At 37.6% G+C, this 24,805-nt stretch overlaps 1 protein-coding gene across 1 annotated transcript in view; it reads right to left on the bottom strand.

Moving 5' to 3' along the window:
* Window positions 1-17,019, bottom strand: part of LOC129037357 (zinc finger protein 475) — a 53,157-nt gene extending 36,138 nt beyond the window's left edge. Inside the window, exon 1 of the mRNA XM_054489365.2 lies at window positions 16,837-17,019. The gene's annotated coding sequence lies outside the window, so the exon portion shown is untranslated. The remainder of the gene's footprint in view (window positions 1-16,836) is intronic.
* Between the last annotated feature and the right edge of the window lie 7,786 nt (window positions 17,020-24,805).

The raw sequence follows: 24,805 nt of genomic DNA, 5'->3' as shown, positions 1-24,805 counted from the left end.
GTTATTTCAAATTTCAGATTTTTTTTGATGAAGGAATTTTTTTTGAGGGAGTAGAGGTTTGGGTGCAAAATTGACTTATTAAATATACACTTCTTAAAAATCAGAAATTAAAAAAATTGATACTATAAATACTGGGTCAATGGTTCTTATGAAATTGATCACAACACTTCCTTTTTTAGAGATTCTTTTAAGAAAAAAAATTTAATGACTATTTTTTTTCCACACGCTTATTAAAGAGCTAGCAGATAGCAATATTGTGCCAGTTATTAACTTATTGTCTCTATACTCCCAACCTTCTTTTCTATATTTAGCTTTATGATACGGGTACAGGGACTCTGCACATCCCATTTCTGCTTTGCAAGCTGGCTCTGTGTTATGCTCTGCCAACAGGAATAATGGAAGGAGAATGCAAGAATTGGGGAGCAAGAGGGCATTTAATCCTTTTAAAGGCTTCCTGTGTGCATGTGGTCACTGTGAGCATTATTCCAGCAACACTCCTCTACTCCAGCAGCAGCAGTTCTTTTCAGTAGCAGCAGCTGAATCCAACCAAATTTGTAAAACCAGACGAACTGACCCTTCCCCACCAGGTGCAATCACCAGCTAGTCTGTGCCTCCTCCTTGGAGATCTGATTTTCAACTCCATAGGGTGCCTCTTCTAAGTTTCTAAATTTTAATAATTCAAACGGATGTAACAACCCTCAAAATATAAGTAATAATAATCTGTGATATTCAAGCTACATATTACTTAAATATTGCAATAAATATAAATGCAAATTAATTCTTTCATAGAATCTCACAAAATAAGATGCTTATCTGAACATTTAATCCTCAACTCATTCAGACCACTGAAAATGCGTTTTTGTTATTTTTACACTATCGAAGTGCTTTAAGAGCTAGAATGTATTGTTCTTCCATTTTCCAGTAGCTGAACAAATTCATAAGGGAAGCCTACTGTTCTAAGCATGCTTGTACTTTGCTAAATTTCATGTGACACTCTTCACCTGCTGACCCCCCAGCCACAAGGCCACCACTGCCACAGAGGGAGCCACAGCAAAGTGATCCTACTCATAGACCAAAAATGACCAGGAGTGTTGAGGGCAGCTTGTCTGGCTCATTCTCACTGGTTCTGCATACTCTCTTCTAGGCAGCGTCTGGTCCCATGGCATCTGCAGACCTCAGCCAATCTGATGTGGGTGGGAAAGGCCATGTGAGAGCAGCTGGGACCTAGGGGCAGTATGGTTTAAGAAATATAGGAGCAGCATTTGAAAGGTAAAAAGTGGAAACATCTTCATAAAAGCCACTTAGCCTGAGGCATGGCTTTGAGAAAATATTGGCATTTCTAGACTGATTATAAATAACTGATGAAAAATTCCTTTTCTTTGTCTCCCCTTCACTATGAATAATTTTAGGCCAAGAAATAAGTTATTTCACTTTCATTCAATCTAATTGTCAGGTATGAACATAATAGTCTATGGTGTTAGAAAAGCTATGAAAAAAGTGGGAGAAATGCACTCTTTGTGCTTCTAACTAGAGCCCTCTGCAAAAGGCATTTTATGTTGTTAAGGCTTATAATATCACCCTGTGAAAACAGTTGTTAGATCAAGCCTGTAATTTTCACTCTATATTGAGTAGCCAAATCACAGAGTACCCAAGAGTCATGAATGCCACACAGGTATGATCATATAATTGTAATATTGACATTTGCAGTGGTGGAGCACTGGTTATACAAACTGTCAGTATAATCACATTAGAGGCCTATAATATATAGAAATTCAAAGGATAGCCCAAAAAAGAAAAAAGTGGAAGAGTCGAATAACAAGTCTTCAAAGGAATTTCACATGCCATATTTTATCACATTTAGGATAATTTTATTCCAACAGGATAGCTCTATACCAATATGTCTTTTTCAAGATTGTTTAAGCATTGGCTGATAGGCACATCTGGTCCATAGCTATGTTCCTTTTAGCCTGCAGAAAGTCAAAACTGCTTGACTTAGTTCCTATTATTTTAAAATTGGGAGATGTCATATAAAATAAGGATTTTTGGTTTCTCTTGAAAAGTGGAAGAGCTGGCAGAACAGAGCCCACATTCCTGTGTGGCAACATCTAACATAAGCTGATGCTGAGTAACAGCTGTGCCTGTAGCTCAGAGAGCCAGCCTTTACTCTTCCAATGCTTCTCACTAGCTGGATTCACTAATTTATAGTTCATGCTTCTTGCTTGAAAGTGTCCTGTGGGGACCTTTTTCTTCTTAATTAAATATTGAAAATCACTTCAAGGAACTGAGAATCCAACTGAAGTCTTCTAGGATATAATTGTTATAAATTCAACATATTTATTAGTAAATATTTAGAATATTTAGGAAGGAATCTTCCTAATGAAAGTAGGTTAGGGCTGAAATGCTTCTGTCTAGGAGGGAGGGTAAAATCCAAGAAGAAAAGACAGAATCGGTGACCTAAGAAGGAATTTTCATAAGTTATCAAAGGGTTATAGAAGATGATATATACATAACTTTAGAGAAAAAAATAAAGCAGCCAGTGTTTAGAACAGCTACAGGTGGGATTATAGAAGAAATAAAAAGAAAAAAAGGAAAACACAAACAGACAAAATTGTGTTTTGTGGATCTTCTAAACTTTTTGGAGGCATTCCCATAATTATTTATTGATCGGTTGATATCATAAGAACTACTCTTCTATTTAAGCCAATGGACCTTTCTTCACCATTAAATGACTCCCCAGATGAGGACTGTTAGATTATTAAAGAAATAATCAGCCAATTAAAAGAACCATAAATAAGCTATTAGCAATATAGACCATAGTTGGATTGTAAAGATTTGCTCTGGAAATACTTTATAAGAGAATTATGCTTCCTCTTGGGGATTACAGGATTTGGTACACTTTTTCTTTCTGCCAAGCTGTCCATTTTGTCAAGAAATACCTATAAATTAGTTTGAACTGCAAATGTATAAGAACAGTATAGTAGCCCCTTCTCAACCTAGAATGAGATCTATAGCCATCAAGTGTCTAAAATTGATATATTATGGTTTTTAAACATTGGATGGAAAAACCCACAGATAACCATATTTCAGTATCTACATTTTAAAAGAATTGCAAATAGATGCATATGTTTGCCAGCCCCCATTATGTGATATGCTTGCACAGAGTTCCCACTGTCTTTATACTCTTGATTTAGTTGAACTCGGTACGACACTTTTGGCACAGACTTCTGAGCCACGCTGTGTTAGTATCAGAAGTGTGGTCACTTCTGTGTGTCCAGGTGGAAACAAACACAATGAAGAATACAGTTGTGCATGAACGGAGCTGCTAGGCCAGGATAAATTGGCATAAGAGAGATGGGCTCACTGAATCCGGGAGGAATCTTTCTAACACATCACTCACTTACCTTACAGCAGTTTCAAAGTTGTGCCTTATTTCTGTCCACCTCCAGGAGGTCAGTGCCTCCTGGAGCCTGGCTAACACTTACACTGATTATCAATACCATTCATTACAGACATCAACACCCTTTGTTAATAATGCGCTCTCCACCCAAAGCTGTTTCTGAGGAAAATGCCTGGGAAGGAAGTCAAAAACAGCAGAGTCCATAAGGCAGCCTGGGCCTCTGCTGTGTGCATGAATGAATGTGCCTCTATTTTCTGATATGCTCTCCATGACGTTCCTGGCGGTAACTCTGGAGACCTGGTAGTTTGTATGTGCCCACAAACTGAAGGCTATTTCTGAATATGGGCTTTTTGTTGCTGTTCTCCCCACATCTCTCATCCTTCTATGTGAATAAGTCATTAAAATACGATTGTCATACTATTTGACATCGCTGAATCATGGCAACAAGGCTCTCTTTCATGGGCCGCATAGTTAGAGCTCACTGATGATTCAGAATCCTCAGCCCTGCAAATTCTCATTTCCCAGGAAAGCTTATACAAGATATCCACTGCTGGAGAAAACCACCAGAATGAGTCTCCTGGTGTCTAGGGGAAACTTGTTCATTCTTTGTGTCCCCAGACCCAAACAAACATGCAATGTGGTGATGGTTCATTTAAAAACCTCTTCAGCTTCTAGTTTAAATTTTTTTGTGGTTCAACATTTATAGAAAGCCTCCTTCCACTCCATGACCAATAACTCTCAACTGCCTTGTTCTGTTTGCCTTTAGTAAACACAAAGATCACGTGTATATTTTAAGTCACACATAAGATTGGAAATATTAGGATACTGGATGGGAAGAGTTTAATTTAAAATCAACTTTGTGGTTGCTGATGTGTCCTATCTTTCTTGTGTTTTCAACAGGGTCTTTTTTCCCACCTTCTGTGTTCTATTTCACTTTGTTTCATTATTTCCACTATCTATCTGAGCTTTAAGTTTAGGACAACCCAACAACAATACCCAATAAGGACAAGATGCCATTAGAAAGACAGTGAAGAATATAGCACCCCATGATTGACACCACTGCTAATGTCCTCTGGATTTTCCATTTGGCTGGAGAGATAAGGCAATGCCAACAATTCCAGCTCACTACTAGAAAAATGTGGCTTATATTTTAATTTCATTATATTCTGGAGAAAGCAGCACTAGAAGTGACGGGCCCAGTCTAATCACATGAGTCGTCAAATGTGGAGAACTTCTTCCCCAGTCAGTGAGAGAGAGACAGCAGCAGAAAAAATTTCAAGTGTGAAAGGGCCTCAATTAGCTGTTCCAAAGAAGGGGTCTAAGAGCCAAAAAAATGCAGGCACCTTTTGAAGCCAGGAAGACCAAGGAAACAGATTCTCTCCTACTGCCCCCAAAAGAAAGATGATCGTGCTGTGAGCCGGGTGTAGAGGTTCATGCCTGTAATCCCAGCACTTTGGGAGGCCAAGGCAGGAAGATCACTTGAGGTCAGGAGTTCAAGACTAGCCTGGCCAACATGGTGAAACCTCATCTCTACAAAAAATTAGCCAGGGCCGGGTGCAGTGGCTCACGCCTGTAATCCCAGCACTTTGGGAAGCTGAGGTGGATGGCTCATGAGGTCAAGAGATCAAGAACATCCTGAGCAACATGGCAAAACCCCGTCTCTACTAAAAATACAAAAATTAGCCAGGTATGGTGGCACACGCCTGTAGTCCCAGCTACTTGGGAGGCTGAGGCAGGAGAATCGCTTGAACCTGGGAGGCAGAGGTTGCAGTGAGTCGAAATTGCACCACTGCACTCCAGCCTGGCAACAGAGGGAGACTCCATCTCAAAAAAAAAAAAAAAAAAAAAAAAAAAATTAGCCAGAGGTAATCCCAGCCACTTGGGTGCCTGAAGCATGAGAATAGCTTGAACCTGAGAGTTGGAGGCTGTTGTGAGGTGAGATCGCGCCACAGCACTCCAGCCTGAGCAACAGACTGTTTCAAAAAATAAAATAAAATAAAAAATAAAACAAAAGCTGAAAACACATTTCCATTTTGTGGTGTCATTTCCTATATGGAATCCTAACCTAAAATGGATCCCCCATCCTGCTGTGCCATGACACTTCTGTATAACCCCATTAAATGTCCCCTTGGCATCGGTAGCTCATGGGCATTGCTGTTTATCCAGCTCATACCCATTCTGTATGCTCTACATAAACATGAGCAATGCGAGGATAAAATTTGGAATATACTGTAAAATAGCACAAGAACATTGGAGATGCTGCCTGTGGTGCCCAGAAAGAAGTAGATTTCATTTTAATACAGGAGTGAGACTGAATATTTTGTCTATAATTGAGCCAGAATTAGAAATTCTCCACAGGTAGAAGAGTGTCAAACAAAGACAAATGGTAGCATTAACATGATGTAGCTGTCCCAAAGATGGGGGTCCCTTACTCTTTTCCTGCCTGTATGCTCCCTCATGAAGAAAGACATACATGGTAGTTTGGATTTAATTGCAGTTTATAGTTCCCTAGGTGTATTTCACTTTGTTTTGTTTTATCATACTATGATCTTTTAAAATATATCTTGCCACTCAGATGTTAAGAATTAATGTTAATTTTTTAGGTTTGATGACATTATAATTGTATTTTTTATTGTAATTTTTACTGAGATAATTGTAGATTCACATGTGGTTGAAAGAAGTAATACAGAGATCCCTTGTACACTTGCCCAGTTCCCTCAATGGTAACATTTTGCTGAACTATAGTGTAGATATTATACTATAATAATACCTCAACCAAGATGTTGATGTTGATACAATCTACTGAGCTCACTCAGAATCCTCAGTTTTATTTGTACTCGTGTGTGTATTAAGCTCTATATAATTTTATCAACTGTTTAATAAGTATCCACTACTGCTGTTTTTAATAAGAATTTATCACACTGGTAGCATCCGAATTTTGGTTGGAATTAAATTTCAACATGAATTTTGGAAGGGACAAAACATTCTACAATAACACCTAGGGTTTCCAATTCCAGGGTCTAGAAGAGCTCTTCACCTGTGAGGGTTTTCCGTGATGGTTTGTGGTTAGCCCAGCTTCTAGGCAAACTTTTCAGAGAATTCCATTGGCCTGCGTTCATGGGACACCAATAATAGGCATCATGAACATCCTCTTTTTTCACTCTTGTCCTTTACCTTTCCTGTCCACTGTGCTTATAAGTCCTCTCTGTGAAGACCACTCCATTAAATGCAAATATGGCAAATAACTCCTAAGCTGCCTTAAAAGGTTTTTTCTTCTCTATCTTGAGAAATAACAAGTTTACTCTGGATCCCAGGGTGGGAACGTACAGATGTGATGTCATGTCCTTATTTCCTTTCAACAGGCATTAACAATTTCTTAATATTTCACTTTTATTGAGTCACTACTCTTTCTTTCCAATTTAAGTGTTATAAGTTGATTTTCATCTACTTGTTCACATCATCATGTTCCTTGTTTTCTAGTTTTTCAAATACCAGGATCTTACAGTACCATAATTATATGGAAAAAATACACAGAATAGGCTGAACTACCTGAAGATGTTATGAAATCAATATTTGAAAATTCTTACATTTAGGATTTGTCCTGTAAATATCATGAAATAACGACAATTTTTTAGGTAACAAATCTTGATCCTTTTTAGTTGACTGTAAAATTCCAGTTACAAAATTGACAATAAAATTAATTTGGTTACATGAAAGATAATTACATTTTTAGGGAATGATAATGAAGCCTGTTTCATATAGGCAAGGAATGGGTAGTGTTAATTTAAGTAATTTTAGCTAAAATAGCATTCCTGTGCTACTTCTGGGACTCTCTGTTGAAAACTTTATTTAGAAACTGCTTAACACACATAAATGCCCCAATAGTTCAAATAATTAAACTCTGTTTGACATGGTATTTTACACTGGAAACAGGTTAACTGAAGGGGAAAATGTGGTTTTAATTTTTGTTGATTGAAATGTCATATGTTTCATATATAAGATGGTTCACTTGGAACTGAACAGATAAAGCAATCCAAGATTTATCTGATTTTAATGTTTCACAATCATTTAGTACTTTTGAGTGGAAATGCCATGAACTGATTCAAGGAATGTAAATATTAACTTTTATTACACATTTGTGATTTTAAAATGAACCAAAATGGAAAAAGTCTTTCACAAAATAATTATATATTTTTCTATTCTTTCAATGGATATGTATACTTGATTGTCAAGAAAACAGAATTTTATCAGTTATATTTATTATAACCTCACTGAGGACTCTGCTTCCAATTGTTCAGACACATGAATACACATACACATACACACACAGACATACACACATACATCACAGACCTTATACATTCCTCTCCATATTTCTTCCGGGTCAAGGGGATGTATTGATAATCAATGTTATAATCTTCATTTAGTAATTAATCCATGCCACAATGCTAGTCCATCTGACACTTATTTGGTGATGATATGCTGGATTGTAACTAGGTCATATGGTACTAATAAGGACAATTGTTGGCTGAGGGTCTAACTGAAACTCGAGATTTGAGTCTTTGCCCAATTGCCTTTTTCTTCTATTTCCAGTCCTCACTACTCTTCATTTTGTTCTTTGTTCATTTCACAATAATTTCACTAAAATAACCTTTTGAACATATCTTTGAACTTGGGAGAAGTCACATTGGTGGTGAGGCCAGGCTGAGAAGATCATGAGGATGTTTGCCTTTGCCTCAGCTCTTCAAGTAGATTCCTCCTCTTATTGTGGGTTTGCATGTGAAATGCAAGGTAAGGAATTAGACAGCGAGGGAAAAGGGAAAAGGCACTAACAGACACTCTATTAACAATATTTAGCATGTTTTTGTTTCCTATGTGATTGCCCATTAATAATTTGGCTGAAAAAAACATCTTATCCTAAACTATCATCTTCTTATATTTTCCTTCTGCTCCCCTTCTCATCTTAGTATTTTCTGCCTTTGCATTTTAATATATCTCCTTTCCCATGTTTTTTTACTCCTGTCTTCATTCTACCTATTTGATATTGGATAACCTCTTGTGATGTTACATCAATTTATGTAGAAGCATTTCCACATCTAGCATTGAAGTGGTTGGTTATTCCTTTTGGCTGTTTTGCCTGCACTCATAAATCTAATGCCAGGCAGGTGAACGGGTGCGCCTCGCATCTGTGGGCTGTTTCAACCACGTAGGTGAAGAGGCACTTTCGCTCTCAACCCCCATCTATCCTTTTCAGAGCAGTCACATTTAACTCCTTAAGCTACAATCACAACTTAAACCTCTGCTGACTGACTGCTCCATGGTTGTCCCACTACTCTCAAAATAAAATCCAACCTCTTGACCTTGAATGCCCTCTGTAACCTGGTACCTCCCTCAGTCTCTGCCTGTCTCCTTTTGCTCTCCCCTTTCTGCACCATGCTCCATCCATGTTCACCTCTCAGTTCCTCAGGCAAGTCAAACTGTCTCTTACTTTGGGAGAGACTCAGGGAGGGACTGGGAAGAGGCTTTGCATATGCTCTTGCCATTGCCTAGAATCTTCCTCCAGTTCTTTGCTTGGCTTTCTTATTTTATCCTTCAGGTCTCTATTTATTGTCAACTCAGGCCTTTCCTAACTACTCTTTTTTTTTTTTTTTTGAGACAGAGTCTAACTCTGTTGCCCAGGCTGAAGTGCAGTGGCATAATCTCGGCTCACTGTAACCTCTGTCTCCAGGTTCAAGCAATTCTCCTGCCTCAGCCTCCCAAGTAGCTGGGATTGCAGGCACCTGCCACCACACCTGGCTAATTTTTGTATTTTTAGTAGAGACGGGGTTTCACCATGTTGGCCAGGCTGGCCTTGAACTCTTGACTACTCTTTTTCAAATAATTTCTCTCCCTCTGTCCCAAACACACACACTTACACACCCACCTGCACCCATACACATGCACATACACATGCCCATTCACGTTCATTCATGGAACTGATGTCACCATCACCATCCATCATAGTTATGTTCAGTGATGCCACTGTTTATCATCTTTACAGCACTCAGCACCTATGTTTTTGTTCTGTTTGTTTGCATGTGTAATATTTATCTCTTTAAATTGCATGTGAACTTCAAGACAATAGAGACTTACTTGCTCTCTACATAGTTATATCCCCAGCACCTAGCCCAGTGCCAGGCACATTGTAGGTCATAACAAAATAAATTTAATGTTGACTGAGCTGAGTGAGATTAGCTTGATTTTATATTAAATTTTAAAACAAAACTGAAGTTCATTATTTATATGAGGAATAAAAAACATAAAGGGGCTTTTGGAAAAGAAGCGTTATCAGACAGTTTTGTAATATTTTCTCAAGTCTTACACATATGTGATCATTTAACTCTTGTTCATTTTTATAATGCTATCTCAAGGAATTAGCATTATGATAATATTATAGCTTTAAAAGCATAACTATACTGAATCCAAGATAAATGAGAATCTCTCCAAGGACCATGAACTAGACCAAGCACTATACGTCATGTTAAAGATTATCAAGTAGTGAGCAACCAGAATAGATGGGCTGCTGCTCCCTAGAGAATGGACCTAGACAGGCACACCAAAGGTAGCCATGTGAGCAGCTAGTCACTTGTGCTGGGGGCACTGCCTAACTAGGTAGAAAGCTGAAGGAGAATCACAAGAGTTTGGCTTCCCTGAGCTAAATTTATTCATACATTGTTTTTCTTGACCACATATGTTCTGAGTGCTAATGACTTTCAAAATTTAATTTCCCTTGGAAGTCAGATCTCTTCTTTTTAAAATTTTTAATTATTATGAATACATAATAATTGTACATATTTATGGGATAGGTATGATATTTCGATGTAAGCATACAACATGTAATAATCAAATCAGGGTAATTGGGATATCTACCTCCTCAACATTTATCATTATTTTGTGTTGGGAACATCACAATTCTACCGTTTTCATTATTTTGAAATATTTACAATAGCTTATTGTTAACTATAGTTGCCCTATTATGTTCCTGAACATTACGTCTTATTCCCTCTAACTGTATTTTTGTGCTCATTAACCAACCCCTATTTATCCATTTCCCATTACCCTTCCCAGCTCTGGCAACCAACATTCTACTCTCTACCTCAATGAGATCACATTTTTTTTTTTTTTTTTTTTAGCTCTCACATTTGAGTGAGAACATGTTCTACTGTCTTTCTGTACTTAGCTTATTTCACTTAACATAATGTCCTCTAGTTCCATCCATGTTGTTGTAAATGACAGGATTTTACTCTTTTTATGGCTGAATAATATTCCATTGTGTATATGTGCCACATTTTCTTTATCCATTGATCCACTGATGGACACTTATCTTGATTCCATACCTTGGCTCTTGTGGATATTGCTGCAATAAACATGGGAGTGCAGATATCTCTTTGGCATACTGATTTCAACTTTTTTTGTCTATATACCCAGCAATTAGTTTGCTGGATCATATTGTAGTTCTACTTTTAGTTTTGTGAGGAACTTCCATACTGTTCATAGTGGCTGTACTAATTTACATTCCTACCAACAGTGTACAGTGTACAGTGTGCCCTTTCTCCACATCCTCGCCAGCAATCAATATTGCCTGTCTTTCTGATAAAATCCAATTTACCTGAGATGAGATGATATCTTGCTTTAGTTTTGATTTGCATTTCTTTGATGATTAGTGATGTTGAACATTTTTTGACTGTTTGTGTGACTTCTTTTGAAATATGTATATAGACCTTTCACCCATTTTTAATTTTTTTCTAATTAAAAATTTTTTTTGAGATGAAGTCTTGATACGTTGCCCAGGCTGGTCTCTAACTTAGGGCCTCAAGTGATCCTCCCACCTCAGCCTCCTGAGTAGCTGGGATTATAGGTGCATGGCACCAAGCCTGGCTTTTTGCCCATTTTAAAAATGTATAATTTGGTTTTTCACTATTGAGTTGTTTGGGCTCCTTATATTGTCTGATAATCAATCCCTTGTCAGACGGGTAGTTTGCAAATATTTTCTCCAATTTGTGGGTTGTCTCTTCACTTTGTTGATTGTTTCCTTTGCTCAGTAGAAGCTTTTTAGCTGGCTGTGATCCCATTTGTCCATTTTTGTTTTGGTTACCTGTGCTTTTGAGATCTTACTCAATAAGTCATTGACCAGACCAATGTATTAGAGTGTTTTCCCAGTGTTTTCTTCTAGAAGTTTTATAGTTTTATGTCTTAGATTTGCTTTAGTCCTTTTTGATTTGATTTTTTTCTATGGCGAGAGATAAGGGTTTCGTTTCATTCTTCTGCATATAATTATCTAGTCATCTCCCTTCTAAAGAGAACCCCCAAGTACCAGGCACTCAAGAAGAACATTTTCAAGGCCACAGGTCTTTCAATATCAATGTATGATTTTTGGAAAGTGTCTCATCAGAACTCCTTGAACATTAGAAGGGCTAACAAACTATGGCCTACAGGATAAATCTGGCCATTGTTCAGCTCTTTTGTAAATAAAGTTTTACTGAAACACAGCCATGTTTATTCATTTATGTTTGTCGTTGACTGCTTTTGCCCTACCATGGCAGAGTGTATGGCTTACGAGCCCTTAACTATTTACCATTTGGGCAAAGACAAGAAAATTTTCTAACCCTTCCATTAGACCATTTAAATTAGATTTCATTTTAACATTAAGACATCAAGTTATTAATCAATGTGAACTTACAGCACACAATACAACCAGAATCCTACTAAGTGCTGTCTGCACAGAACTCCATAAGGTTCCTGTTAGAGTCTCCTCTCAAACAAATGCTTGGCTGCATTGCACCTTGGGGGACCTTCTATTTGCAGTTTGCCATCCTCTTTAAATGATTAACAACTTGCCTTCTTTATATTCTCCCTCTCTGCTGCCCCCAACATAGTGTATTCCTATTGCCATATTTGTGGGCAATGATATTTAGAAATTGCTTCTCCGTGTTTGTAAGACTCCACAGAAATCATCACTGATCCCTCAGGAAGGGTGTTCTGGAATTGTTCACATTCTTCACCATTTACAACTTACTTCTAGAATAGTATATAATCCTGAAAATGTATCATTCACCAGATAGTCTGGGAAAATGAGTTAAAATAATATTACATATTTATTCAAATTATGTAGACCCAGAGAAGAAACAGTCATATGAAGGTCCAGTTGGTAAAACTAAAAATTCTCTTAGAAATAATAGATAAGATTTGAATTCTCAAATAAGCTGGAGCTGGGCGCTATGGCTCACGCCTGTAATCTCAGCATTTTGGGAGCCAGGGTGGGAGGATTGCTTGAGCTCAGGAGTTCAAGATCACCTTGGGCAATATAGTAAGAGCTCATCACTACAAAATGTAAAAAAAAATTAGCCAGGCATGGTGGTGCACACCTGTAGTCTCAGCTACTTGGGCAACTGGGGTAGGAGGATCGCTTGAGCCCAGGAGGTCGAGGGTGCAGTGAGCTGTGATTGTGCTGCTGCACTCCAGTCTGGGTGACAGAGCAAGACCCTTTCTCAAAGAAATAAATGAATGAATGAATGAATGAATAAAATAATCTGGAAAATGCAACTAATAGAAATAATAGTTTACATTTTAGTCTCAAAAGAAATAGGTATTTTATGGAAGTGATAGCAAGATTCGGAAAGGCTGGAAAATATTTTTTCTTAGTTAACATTTGAATGTTTATAATTTTCTGTCAATTTGCAAGAATATGTGATGACATTTATTCTGATGCGTATTTTACCAGGTATAGATTTTTCTCTGTAATTGTGAGAAATATACTGTTAAACAGGAAACAGAGTTGATGTTATAAATAATGTTTTCTTGCAGAAATTATGAACAAATAAATATTCTCCTCCGCTTTTTCCTGTCTAGAACAGTGTCTGGAATACAGTAGATGCTCAATAAATTACTGAATAAATTAACAAATAAAAATTAAGTTCAAGTCACATTCTATATTAATGGGCTTGAAAAATACTTATTTTTTTCACTGGGATTATGATTCCTGAATAAGTTTATAACTATATTTTTGGCTTTTGCTTATTACAGAATCACTTAAAATAAGGTTGCTGCCTGGGGAAACATTTGGGCAACATGCAAGGAGGACTGCCCAACCTGATTCTAATTCTTGCGTATGGTTCACTAGTAAGCCATCATGGAAGAATTCAGCTTCCATATTTATTTTGAATACTTGTTTCAGGTATTTAAATAATATAAGTTGGCTTATTAAAATTAATATGCCAATAAGGATAGACAAACAGATCCATGTAACAGGATAGACAGTCCAGAAACATATGGTCAATTTACATACATGATCAATTCATTTTTGATGAAGATGCCAAGACAATTCAATGGAGAGAGGAAAATCTTTTTAACAAATAAGAGTGGAACAACTGGATGCACATAGGGAGAAAATATCAACTCCCTACTTTCACTACACACAAAAATTAACTCAAGATGGATCATGGCACTAAATATAAAAGCAAAAATGATAAAACTTTAAGAAGAGAATATCTATGATCCTAATATTTGCAAAGATTTGTTAGACAAAACACAAAAGAACTAAGTATAAAAGAAAAACATAATAAGTTATACTTTCTCTTAATTATAAACTTCTGCACATTAAAAAAATTAAGAAAATTAAAAGGCAAGACATAGATTGGGAAGAAATGTTTGCAATACGTATATTTAAAAATTGGATTATCTAAAAATTTAACTTTATAAAGTTAAATTCTAAAATACCCAATGGTATTGACATTTTAAATAATTACCTAACAAAAATGAAAGTATATGTCCACAAAAAGTCATTTACAGTAGCTTTACTCATAGTAGTGAAAAACTGGAAATAACATAAATATACATCAATGGATAAATGAATACAAAATTATAGCATATTCATACAATAGAATATTGTTTCACAATACAAATGAAGAAACCACTAATATACACTACAGGGATCCCTTTGAATAATGTGCTGCCAAAAAAGTCAAATGCAAAAGAAGTATAGGTACTTAATTATTCCATTTATATGAAACCCTAGAATAAGCAAGGCTAATCTGTAGTGACAGAAAGTATATCAGTTATTGTTTGGTGAGTAGGTGCATGAATGGAAAATTAACTACAAAGGTTAATGGACATTTTCTTATATTTATATCTTTGTTGGTTTCATGGATATAATCATTTGTCAAAACTCATCAAATTTTGTACTTAAAATGGGTGCATTTTATTGTATGTGAGTTATACATCAATGAAAAATACATTAAAAAGAAAAAATGTTAAATGAGTAAAAGTTATGAATAGATAATTTTTAAAAAGATACAAATTTCCAAGAAGTTCATAAAAAGTACTCCATTAGTCATCAGGAATATGCAAATTATGACCACTGTGACATATTATTCCATATTTATTACAAATATCTACCCTATCACTCATTAGTTTCACTCCTGGGTCCGAATCCAGAATAAATAAAAACATATATCTAATAAGACTTGTGCAGGCTTCCTTTTTTTTCCCACATATAAGTGAGATCACATAGTGTTTGTCTTTCCTTATCTGGCTTATTTCACTTAGTGTAATGTCCTCAAGATTCATCCATGTTGTTGAAAATAGCAGTAATTTCTTCTTTTTTAAGGTTCAATAATATTCTATTGTATGTTTATACCACATTTTCTTTATCCATTTATCTGTTGATAGATAATTTGTTACCATATATTGACCATTGTTAATAATGCTGCAATGAACAAGGGAGTGTAGATATCTCTTTAATATACTAATTTCATTTTCTTTGGATATATACCCAGCAGCGGGACTGCTAGATCAGGTGGTAGTTTTCCTTTTAACTTTTTGAGGAACTTCCATATTGTTTTCCATAATCCATAATGGCTGTATTAAATTACAATCCCACAAACAGTGTATAAGGGTTCGCTTTTCTCCACATTCTCACCAACACTTGTTATCTTTTGTCTTTTTAACAGCCATTCTCACAAATATATGGTAATATCTCCTTGTGATTTTTATTTTCCTTTCCCTAATGATTAGTGATGGTAAGCATCTTCATATACCTACCTGTTGAGCGCAATAATGGTTACCATGAGTGGAGGATGAGGTGAAGGGAAGATAGGCAAAGGGTACAAACCTTCAGCTATAAGATGAGTAAATGCTAGAAACCTAATGTACAGCATTGTGACTATAATTAAGAATTATTATAATTAATAATAATTGAAATGTGTTAAGATAGTAGATCTCAAGCATTCTCACCACAGCCAAAAAAAGGGAATTATGTGATATGATGAATACTTCAATTAGCTTGATTGTGGTAATCATTTCACAATGTCTACATATATCAACACATTTCATGATAAACTCCAAATATATGTGATTTTTATTTGTCAGTCATACCTCAATAAAGCTGGAAAAAAAGTTAGACATAAAAACTAAAATTAGGAGAAAAATACTTTGTGCAAGAATCTTTATAGCTGCTTTAGCTATAAGAGGCCCAAACTAGAAAAAAACAAAATACCAATCAATGTAATAAACAAATGTAAAGTAAGCGTATAATGCAATTATACTTACCTTTAAAAAGAATTGTATTACTGACTTAAAAAGTCACATTGAAATGCTTGAAAAAATATTCTGCTGAGCCAGAGACATCAGTCCAACAATATAATATATATGGTATCATTCTATTCATATAAAGTTCATGAATGGCCAACTATTCTTTGAGGATAGAAATCAAAACAGTGGCCCCCGTGGAGGGAAGATTGGCTGGAAAGGATGTGAGGAAACATTCCAGGGTAAAAGAAATGTCCGGTGCCCTGACTGAGGTGACCATGACACGGTTGTATATACCTGTTAAACTCATTGATTTTAGAAACTTGAATTTAAGAACTCAAGATTGGTTACAATTTACTCCATGTCGATTTTATCTCAAATAATTAAAAAAAAAACAGCCAAGACAATTGAGTAATTACAGCTTTTAACACCCCTTTTCTTTCATGGATAATCTGGCTAATAAACATATAGTTCTGAATTAATGTTAAAACCCGACTTCTTTTCTTTGAAGAAAGTTATTTTAAAAATCATTCTTTTAAATACAATTTTATTATCTTTTAGATATTAGAACATCTAATCCATAGTTCACTCATCATTGCCAGCATCCAAAGAAGTAAAATGACATTTATTGTTTTGTTTAGTAGTACTAGAGATTTTTCACTTAAGAACTAATTATTATTATTATTATCATTTGGGTTTCTTTTCAATAGCAAGGAAATATTTGCTGAATACTGGTGAGAAGCCAATGGAAGAGAACAAGAATATCTAAGAGAAGCAGTTGTTATTAGTTGAAAGGTTTGGGATTTAAGACCTACCAGACAACAGAGAATGCACACACCCTGCGAGAGCCTCACCTTGTGACATTTGTTCTTTACCTTTGTATTTTGCCTTTTAGCATGGCATGCTGAGCACCTCTGAGTTTTCAGGGAAGGAGCTGACGGAAACAGGAACAGAATAGCTGGGAGCTCCAAGATTCGCATTCCTTGCAGGAGTTGGTTTGAGTTTTTGAGGCTGCTGAGTAACAGGAACCGCAGCCTTTGTTGCCTGGATGTATCCTGGCAACCTGTCAACAAAAGGGACGGGACTGAGTTCTCTAGTAACTGTTGGGAAACAGAGAACAAAGTAGGTATGGATTTCAGCTTTCTTTTAAATTGACTCCAGGAACTTTACCGATGGACTGAGCAACCAACAGGGACAGATAAATTTAAGTCACAGGCTCTTCTTGGTGTAGAAACACAATGTTTTATTTTAAAGAAGAAAAGAAAACAATATTTACTGATTATCTTATTGATCTTTTCTAGGGACTTTAAAAAATACTGTGACGGTTAATATTGAGTGTCAACTTGATTGGATTGAAGGATGCAAAGTATTGTTCCTGGGTGTGTCTGTGAGGGTGTTGCCAAAGGAGATTAACATTTGAGTCAGTGGACTGGGAAAGGCAGACCCACCCTCAATCTGGGTGGGCACCATCTAATCAGCTGCCAGTGCGGCCAGAATAAAGCAGGAAAATGTGGAAGGACTTGACTTGCTGAGTCTTCTGGTCTTCAGCTTTCTCCCATGCTAGATGCTTCCTGCCTTGGAACATTGGACTCCAGGTCTTCAGCTTTTGGACTCTCGGACTTACACCAGCGGTTTGCCAGGGGCTCTCAGGCCTTTAGCCACAGACTGAAGGCTGCACTGTCGGCTTCCCTACTTTTGAAGTTTTGGGCTTCCCTACTCCTCAGCTTGCAGATGGCCTATTGGGGAACTTTACCCTGTGATCATGTGAGTCAATACATCTTAATAAACTTCCCATCATATACACATCTATTCTATTAGTTCTGTCCTTCTAGAGAACCCTGACTAATACTAATACCATCTATATAGAAGAGCTTGGGCCAGGTGCAGTGGCTCACACCTGTAATCCCAACACTTTGGGAGGCTGAGGCGGGTGTATCACCTGAGGTCAGGAGTTCAAGACCAGCCTGGTCAACATGGTGAAACCCAGTCTGTACTAATAATACAAAAATTAGCCGGGCATGGTGGCACACACCTGTAATCCGAGCTACTTGGGAGGCTGAGGCAGGAGAATTGCTTGAACTCGAGAGGTGTAGGTTGCAGTGAGCCAAGATCGCACCATTGCACTCCAGCCTGAGCCACAAGAGTGAAACTCCATCTCAAAAAAAAAAAAAGAACAAAAACTTGACCTCTAATATTCCCCAACCCTGCCCCTTGTCTCCAGATAATGTAATTGGGATATGGAGGTAATTCACAGGACTCTTAATTCTGCTGAAGTGACTCTTCAGGACACACAGTCTAGAGATCCCAAGGGACAGTAATGTTTCATATCGTAACTTGTAATAACGCTCTAACTATTCTAGATATCTAATTTATGATATAAAATATTTCTAATTTAGATGCTTCTGAAATCATAAGATACATATACAAATAATAATACATGCATACAATGACATAGAGCTGATATAATATCAGTGAGTAAATGTTCAGATGGGGGCAAGAAAACCCTGTTTTACATGTTGCCTTTTACTGACCTGTAGGCCCCTAGTTAACACACTTTTCACTTTACACAAACTGCATGTTTTATTGGCCTTATTGTGAACTAAATGTGATCTTTCTCTAAAGAAAGTGCCCAATAAATAAACATCATCCCAAATGCACACCCAATATTCAGTCCAGTGGCTGGCTATTTGGGCCAGATGGCAGAAGAGACAGGAAGTGTTGGCCTATGACAGGACAACCTCAGGAAAACATCACGAGAGTGGATATTTCTGAGCTAAAGCAGGGCAGAGTCTCTATCCTGGCTGGAGCAACTCTTAGGAGGCCCAAGAATAACAGAGCTTGCAGGCTTTGTTAGCTGTAGCTAATGGTGCACTCACGGCCCTCTCTTCCCTGGTGCTGTGGCTGAGCTGCCAGCTGCTTTTCTGTATTCATCGAAGCTGCTTCTAAAATTGGCTGGAATGGAGCCTTTGTTTCTTCCCAAATTCTGGACTCATTTTTAATTCATGGGTTTGTAGTTTCAGTCAGAATTGAACTTCCTGGTGTTCAAATGTATTTCATCTTGGCAAAACAGGAGTTCCTAGGTGCTCTGTCTCTCCCTCCTTCTCCCTGTCTCTGTGTCTCTCTGGTCTTTTTGAGTGACCAAAACTTTTAAGCTGCTCGTATTTTTTTTTTTAAGCATGCGCAGAGGCATCTTGGACATCAAAAAGCTCTTACAACACACAACCTTTTGATGATTTAAGTGTAAATGAAGCAGAAACATATGGATTCTATTTTCCATAAATCACATACGGTCCTAAAAAATCAACGAGGGTGTGTGTTTTACACGATGTATTCTGTTTAGTTGAACCCAAAACATCTGAAGCATACTTGGAGGTTGATGAATCCAAAATATTTACCCATCCCTATTTATAACATTGTGGGGGAGCCCTTGATTTATGGTGACAACTAAACTGCTCACATCTGTTGAGTGGGCAACCAGCAACCAGTGTGAGCTTCAAAGATAACCGTGTTCCTTCTTCTGTTCTGGCTCCAGGCATTCAAGTCAGCCTCAGATCAAAGACACTGAAGCCTTTACTTGAGCTGGTCTGGTTTGCTCTTGCTTGAGCTTTTCTCACCTAAAACAATTGCCAGTTATTTCAAATTATGTGATATCCAATCACGCTTGTGTCACTGTGGGGTGATGCCAGCCTCCAGCAATAATCCAGATCTGACCCCTTGTGGCAGCAGCCCCACCACAAGGAATTCTGGATTATTTTCCCTTCATAAAACCACAGCTGTTGTGCCTGCACAAGCCCCTGACTTTTTCATTAAAGGAATGAATCACATTTTCATGGAGCAGGAGAAATGCTTCTCCTTGCTGGTATCTCTGCCCATCCTCAAGACTCTTCATTGATGCAAAGCCCAAATCTTACTTTGCAAGCTACCAATAATCCTTTGGAGTTTATTTAAACTTGGCAGAGACTACATTCTGTGAGAAAAAAAAAATTGCAATGGCAGCAGCAGGGATCCAAACAGGATGTTTGTGAAGTCTGACAAAATAGGTGCACTAAATGCCTTGTTCTTGTCTACCTAATTATTGTTTACTTCATTCTTATCGCCTAACTCAGAAACAGCAAGTTCCAGCCACCTGACATCCGTTATCTCAAATCTTTTAACCATCCTACAAGGTAAGCATTAGTATCCTTGTTTGACAGATTAGAAAACTGAGGCTCAAGAGCATTAAGCAACTTGCCCCGTTGGCAAGGCTATTCCAAAGCAAATCTGGGATGGACATGTGTGTCTTTCTGGTGCCCAAATGGCTTCCCTTCACTGCCTTCTGCTAGATCTTGCTGCCATATTCCCATACCCAATAAATAATATTTTCTATGAGTTGCCCAGACTCAGTAAACACTTAAAACCTAGACCCTCATGTCTCTGAAACTGGAGGCTTGAAGAAACACTGAAGAAACATTATATATAACACTGAAGAAACATTCCCTGTCCATAGGAAGGGAGATCAAAAGACAGAAATCCTTCTGTCTATCCTGGCAATGTTTTTATTATGAGTCTGACCTCAAAAGAGAGAGTCATTTTTCAAATACGCCTTTTGTCACAAGAGCAGTCTTTGTATAAATTGAGTTTTATATACTGTAGTAGATTGAACTGTAAAACGTCTAAATTTAAAATAGTGCAAAAAGTGTTCTCTGGTAGATTCGAAGGAAAGGAGGAGAGGGTGCACTTTAAATATTTTAAAACTTAAAAAAATATATTGTATTTGATGCACCAGAGTCCTGTCCATCAGATCTTAAATCTTCAAGGAATCCTTGCCCTAAGATAGTATTTCTCAACTTTTTTGTGTTAGTGCCCCTCTGCCACAAAGACTTTTAAGGTTTATTTTCCTAATCTTCCCTCACCCACCATGAAATTTTAATATCACAGATATACCTTATATCTGTTTATGTACTGTGGTTCTTTGGCCCGCCACAAACAAATGCAATATCTAAGATTATGTCACCCTTGAAACCAATTTTCACTGCTTCCATGGGGAATGCATGCTGAGGGTCATACAACCAGAGAGCTGACAGTGTTGGCCTCAGATGATCTCATGGCCAAGCTGATGTACAGAAAAAGTGGCCAGGACGCCACAGAAACCATGGTAATCCTCCACAGATTGCCTAAACAGAAGAGAGGGGCAAATTTTCCTTTAAGTGTGTTCAAGAGAAAAATGGACTTGTTTGAAAAGGGGCAATAAATTTATGATATTTTCTATGTATTTGAGTGGTTTTATCATAGAAATAGAACTCTTGGAGCTGAAGTGGACTTCAAAATTGCATCTAGTCCAGGCAACTGTCCTCAGGCAAAAAGATATTTTTGGTCTGACTTTTTAAATTGATGAAGCATTTAAGTAGGGAATATTAAGTTATTTGTTTATGTAGCACAGATTTAAATTCTGACACCAAGAAAAAAAAATACCGTCAGAAGACGCCTTTGCTTGATCTTTGCCATAATAAAAACATTGCCAGGACAGATAGAAAGATTTCTGTCTTTTGATCTCCCTTCCTATGGACAGGGAATGTTTCTTTAGTGTTATATCTAGTGTTTCACAGATAATACAATATTTTGTATATACTGTGTTGTAAAGCCTCCTGTTTCAGGGACTTGAGAGTCTAGATTTTAAATGTTTGCTGTGAGTCTGGGCAACTCATCACAATCCTGGCTCTCCAGGCTGCCCTGGCTCAGTTCTCTACTCTGGTGTTCCACCTCTTTTCCTAACTTTCCCAACACCCCTAAATCAGGACCCAGAGCAGCTTTACATAGGAGGTTCTCAGTGAATATTTGCCTACTATGCTGGTCACATACCTTATTTTGTTAAAAGAGCTGATAGTGAGAAGTGGGTTAAAGATAATCAAAGTTACAAGATGTTAAGATCAGATTCACATTTAAAGATTTTTACCTTTAAATGTTAACATTTTGAAACAATTTTGCATCTTTTTAGAGATTTGGCAGAAGTCCAAGACCTTATGGCATGTGAACAATAAATATTTAATCAGTAGTTTATCACTCAAAGGTCTCTAAAGCTGGTTTAAATTAGAGTGTTCATGGCTGATAATAGTCTAATATTTGATGTTTTCATGTGTGTTTTATGAAGTGCTTTTCAACTCCTTAGTTAGAGATAGTAAGTTATAAGGAAATTCCTTCTAATTGTCCTTCTTTCCACCAGTCTCAGAGAAAGGGATATATTTCTCTCTGGTAATTTGCCCCCCCAGTAAGCCTCTCCTCTCTAGCACCTTTAGTTTCTTCTATTCTGTTGGCTTCTTCCCCTCAACTTTTAAACAGACTCAGCTGTCCTCTATCTTAAAAGAAAATAATCTGCATTTGCTGTGTGTTCCTACCTACTTCTTGAGTAGGAGAGATTCAAGCCCCTGGCTCTATTTTACACACACACACACACACACACACACACTCACACACATTTAATCACCTCTGTACCCCATCATTTGGTTTCTATTGCTTCTCTCACTGAAGCATCTTCTGAGAACACATTGGTGCGCTCCCAATCGGCTCAGCCAAGACCTTTTCCTGGTTTCCATCACCCACCATGACTTTGATACATTTAACTGTTGCCCTCCCACCCACTAGAAATTCTCTTCTCCTTTAAACACCTCATTGATTTTACAGGCAAAGAATGTACCAAGTTTTTAGGCTGACTTCAAGACTTGATTAGTATGAATATAATCCATCCAAGAAGTGAAGAGTTCAAGACCTAAGTCACAGCCACAGTGCTTGGTGTGGAACCTGTTTGTCACCACTGTGAATGAGTGGAGAGAGAGAGATGACAGCTGGTTAGTAGGGAGCACTGTATTCTGAGACGTGGAGATTATTCTTGCTGCATGCCAAGTCTCGTGCCAGGCAATTTGCTATTGGGATCGCCCTTTGCTATGACAGGTGGAGTTTTCTGTCTGTTCCTTTCCTAATTTTCTGCAGATCTTTGCTAAAATAGAAACTTGGTTAGAGTAATAATACATGAAGGTTTTACCAAGAGGTGATCAATATCAACAAGACTAAGTCTATTTACCTTTTAGAGGCTTTCCTTGAACCCTGAAAGCCCTGAGCCGACTCAGATAAAGACTGTACCATGCCACTCTAGTCCTTGTTAACTACTTAATGAGGCTGAATTGAGGGCCTATGGTAAGGGATGAGGATGCTAGAAAAAGAAAATATTGTACAGACAATCACCCTAGGCTGACTTCATATGAACCAAAATAAAACTTAATAGGAAAACATCCTCTGGATCAGTGATTCTTAAATGGTGATAATTTCTCCACCCCAGGAACATTTTGCAATGTCTACAGACATTTTTGGTTGTCACATATAGGGTGAAGGGGAGTGCTGCTAGTAGATAGAGGACAAGATGCTGCCAAACATCCTAAAAAGCACAACTAAGCCCTACACACACAAAAAATTATCTGGTCCAAAACGTCAGTAAATGCTAAGTTTGAGGCTTGTGTGCTGAACTCTTTGGCTATAAAATAGACTGAGTGGCAATGTTTTCTTTCTAGAACAGGCTGAGACAACAGGCTTTTTTCCAGATTCATGGTGCATAACCAAGGGGTTCCGTTGCAAATGAAGCAGCAGGCACAGAGAGTCTCTATAGCTTGTTCATATTTCTACAGCCAATATGTGAGGACACCTTGGAAATGTGCACTCTGGCTCTGCCTGACTCACTTCACAGCCCACGCTTTTTTCCATATCACCTGCCCCAAGCGGCTGAGCTGCAGACATTCAGTTGCATGTGACTAAGGGCTAAATCACTTGTGCAATGCAAAAATTAGCTAGAGAAAATGCTAAGACAGAGAACTGAGACTTAGTGTTCCCTGTGAAATTTGTAATGGAATTAGAGTGGGACAGAATGAAGCTAGGGGTTGTCTGATATGTGGGCAAGTACAGACTCTGAGGTGTGAGGTCAGAGCCAAGTTATAGGAAAATAAGATGAGGTCAGCTGGCTCCTAGATAAAGCAAAAGACTGGCAAAGGCTCTTATGAAAGTGATGATCCCAGCCAGGTGAACCTGGTATTTACCAGATTCTCTCTTGCATATGCCCTATTTGTTATATCCTCTGGACCTGGAATCACCCAGCTCTCCTGTCCTCCCCCAGCTTTCACCACAAGTCACCTCTCCTTTCCCTTTGTTCTCCTCTAAAGCTCCTTCTCAGAGCAGCTCTTCAATAAGCAACCATGAATTTTCAACTTTTTGGCTAGTAAGATAGTGCGTATGCTTCACATTGTTATTATTAACAATATGTTGTCTCTCCAACATCAGACTCGGAATGGAAAATTTTATTTATACTATTGTATAGTCAATGCTTTGGGAAACATTAGCTGTTTTTGCAGACGAAACTCTATTCCATCTTATTTTGGAAAAGAGGCATCTGAAGTCCAGAGGGGAAAAAATTATCCACCCAGTTTAAAGTAGAGCCAATGAAAATATGGCCCTTTTCACTCTGTCTTTTGTTATTATTATTTATTTTCTTGGACGGGCAGTATGTGTGTGCACACACACACACATACATATATATGCATAATATATATATACATACAGTACAAAACTGAAAAATAAAAAAAAATTCTATTTCCACCCCTGACTCACCAGGTTCCCACTCCTGGACCGTACTGCAGCAGCAGCTTCTATTACCGATTTCTTGTGTATCCTCCCAGAAAGTCTATGCATTTACAGATATACATCTATGTGTGAATATTGTCTCCTGGCCTGAAACCAGTGCCCTTCCCATTCCTCTTTGTGGCCACCACAGCCTCTATTGCTCAAAACAAGCCATGACAAAACAGATGACACATTTGTGCTGTTGAA

Source organism: Pongo pygmaeus, chromosome 4 (assembly GCF_028885625.2).
Source record: "Pongo pygmaeus isolate AG05252 chromosome 4, NHGRI_mPonPyg2-v2.0_pri, whole genome shotgun sequence".
NCBI classification, from domain to species: domain Eukaryota; kingdom Metazoa; phylum Chordata; class Mammalia; order Primates; family Hominidae; genus Pongo; species Pongo pygmaeus.
This window is presented reverse-complemented; position numbering and strand designations above follow the sequence as displayed.